General features: G+C 38.1%; 1 pseudogene; it reads right to left on the bottom strand.

Annotated features, from left to right (window-relative positions):
• Window positions 1–846: 846 nt before the first annotated feature.
• Window positions 847–3,489, bottom strand: LOC107134748 (annotated as a pseudogene).
• Window positions 3,490–3,510: the final 21 nt, after the last annotated feature.

Raw genomic sequence — 3,510 nt, 5'->3', positions numbered from 1 at the left:
TATATATATATATATATATTAAGATTTCCTCATCACATATGTATATATATATTTTTGCAAGTAGAGCAACCTTCATAAACCATGAATGTGGTTATATTTCTAATCTTGACTTAGGTTTACTTTGTGAGGGGCTTAAATATAATGTAGTTATTGCCATCCATCCACCCACCAAGGAAATTGCGTAAGAATAAAACCCCTATTTATTTATAGCCTGTTATTCAAATAAATAGCTCATTTATCATACACTAATATTGAAATAGCTATTTGTGAATTTATTAACAGAGATTATGTGACATTAGCCCTTAACTTGATACCTTTCTAAACCTTGCAAAATACTCAGCCCACTAAGGTGAATCACAAACATGACAGGTGGGGAAAGCACTTTGACATTAAGGAAGGGGTGTGCATTCATATATGCAGGGCTTTGCACACTAAAGAAGACATTTATATTTAGAATTAATCAGACTTAGAGAAACAGTGATTGTTTATGCAACCTGATGCTTCAAATTACTCTTTTTCATAGTCTTTGAAATCAATCTGTCAAATGATCAAGAGTAATTAGTTTATGCTAAACTCCCCATATGAAATTTAAGGATGGCAAAACAAATGATTGGCTACAGTACAATTCAGTTTCTTATTACTTGACTGCTAATCTATAAATATATTGCAAGGAGATAATGGCACTGGCATAAGCAGAAACCAAGACCAGGACACCAGCAAGGATAGCTATGAGGCATATGTCTGGGTTCCTGGCCAGGTCAAATCTCTGACTTTGTTTAGTGGTAGTAGAAGTCTAGAAAAAACACCCAGGTCAAATGTGAGAAGACAGAGGGCTGTTAAACTAACAATTAAACCTGTTGATGAGAATCTGTCCTTATCCCTACTTCCAGGGTCCATGGTGCTAGAATTTGGGTCGGGTAAGGCTGCAGAGGACCCAGAATTAAACCATCCCCTAGGCCTTTGCTTAAGAGAACACTGAGGCGTGCTACTTGGGGTGGACTAGGCTGATGCAGGCTGCTTTCTTCTTTTGTTATCTCTGCACTCTGAAGCTTTAGTTTGTGGGATGCTTCTGCCACTCAGAGTTGCTTGGCCTCTTCAGCGGTAGGCCCTTGCGGGTTGTTACATAGCCAGTTTCTCTCAGCCCTGTCGCTCAAAATGCTGAATGTTTTCCTGGGTCTGTTTTGTGATCAGAGTATTCATGATGACATGAATAGATTTAACCTTCACCAGTGTAGTCAGTGACCCTTGATAGGGTCACAGCATTTGGGGATGTTCTCTCCTTCCTCTTCCTTGTCAATGTGCTAATACTTGTGCTCTGGAATCACTGGCTTCCAGGAGATGCTGCCCATATCTGATGGGGCTGGCATCATGGGCATAGCAGCACATACTGCCCATGGGACAGAGACATCTTGCTGAGAGACCCAGGAGTTTCAAGAGCAGGCACTTCTGGTATTCTTGAAGCCATCAAAAAACTGGGATTTAGGTCATTTTCTATCTATAATTTGGACTTGAGTCCCTACCACCACAGTGAAATGATTTCACAACTTTGCTGACAGACAGGTGTTAATGAGGAACACTGTCCAACTGCTGCAAATTAGCAAAGCTTTCCAGGAACAGTCCATCCAGAAATTCTGTTTTTCTATTTCCTCTAAAATACCTGCAGCCCAAATTCTGGCACTAAAGAGACCCTGAAGACCAACATCTCCAGAGAGGCTGTGGCACAGCCCAGAGCCAAGCCATCCTGAGAGCAGTGGTAACACTGACTCTCCACCCCCCATTACAGAGCACAAAACAACTCCTTTACTCTTTACAAAGAGCTTTGTGTTAGAGTAATGTCATTCCTATTTTTCAAAAAACTGAATTAAAGCCCAGATATGAAATGGTTCACTCAATATTATGCTGCTTGTTTATTACATAGCAAGAAATTTACCTGTCTTTTTTTTTCTATATTTTTCTACCTTATCACAGCTCACACACTATTGCCATTTACTTAAACTTAAGATAACTTGACCTTCAAGGAATCTCAGAGAGACAGGGCATAGCCTCTCATTTCACAGATGAAGAAACTGCAGTCTAAAGTGACAAGGCACCTCACTCAAGATTTTATTACTAGCTGCTCTAACACACGCTCTTTATAATGTATGCTTGTGGACTCCAATCAGACAGTGAGTTAATTAAGATGTTTATTATAATTTACATTGTAAGGATACAATTACAAACTTCACATAATTTTTTTTCTGATTTTTGTCTCAGTAAAGCCTCACAATTTTCTTTTATCTAAAATGTTTGTTCTTTATTTAGCTATAGTATACATGTGTTATATTTCTATTAGTTAATAGCAAAGCACCACAAATTCAGCAGACTGAAGTAAAATATCTCTATTAGCTCATTGTTCTTGAAGTCAAAATCCAGGCTGGCCATGGTTACCTTATCTTCTTGGGATTGTACATGACCAAAATCCATGTGTAGAAAGAATGAATTTTCATCTACAGCTTGAGATGCTTTCAAGTTCATTCAAGTTGTTTATAGACTTTCGTTATTTATAGATATAGAAATAAGGACCAATTCTCTTACTGGCTTTTAGCTCCTGGAGGCTGCTGTCTATCCTTTGTTCTTCTACCTCCCAACCTAGCAATAGTGGATTTTCCTCTCATTGAATCACTTGGCTATGGTATGAATATGGTACCCTCTAAAATTTGTGTCAAAACTTCTTCACTAATTCAATAGTGTTAAGAGATGTAGCCTTGGAAAAAGTGACTCCCACAAGGGCAGAGCCCTCAGGGATTGTATCAGAACACTTACAAAAAGGCTTGAAGTTTAAGGGAGTGTTCTCTTGTCCTTTCATCATTCTCCCATGTGAGGACCTATCATTTGGACCCCCTGGCGGATGCAACAATTAGGAGCCAACTTGGAAGCAAAGAGGAGGCTCTCACCAGACACTGAACCTCAGAGAATCTGGTTGTTGTATGTCTCAGCCTCCCTAGCTGTGGAAATAATTTTTTTTTATTATCCAGTATCTGGGACTTTTTTATGGTAGTACAAATGAACTAAAGTACTCTCTTATACTTTTGAATTTTTTTAGGAAAAACTAAGTCCCTTTCAAAGGATGGCTCACCTAATTAGGATTTTCTAAAAATCAATTGTTTGAGGATCTCATTTACCTCTTCAGTATCTACATATAGATTATGGATTGAATACATAGAAAAAATGAATGTAATCTAGATAGGAGATTTTTGTGGAGTCATCTTAAAACTCTGTCTAACACAAGAAATATGCCCTCTTTCCTCTTAGAACAGTCAGATTTTGTTTCAAAGAACACTACTAAGCCACATGGGTGTTCCCTGAAGATATTATCTTACCTGATGCACACTGTGGAATTCTCTATGCCATCCATGTCCACCTGTCACTGAGTATAAGAGAAGAAATTTACAGGTTAAATCTGGATTTGATATTAGGAGAAGGAAGAGAATACATATCAGAGGGACAAATAGAAGAAACAAAATTATATAT

The sequence above is a fragment of the Marmota marmota genome, unplaced genomic scaffold (assembly GCF_001458135.2).
Source record: "Marmota marmota marmota unplaced genomic scaffold, marMar, whole genome shotgun sequence".
NCBI lineage: Eukaryota > Metazoa > Chordata > Mammalia > Rodentia > Sciuridae > Marmota > Marmota marmota.
The sequence above is the reverse complement of the archived record's forward strand: the minus strand, read 5'-3'. Positions and strand labels throughout refer to the sequence as shown.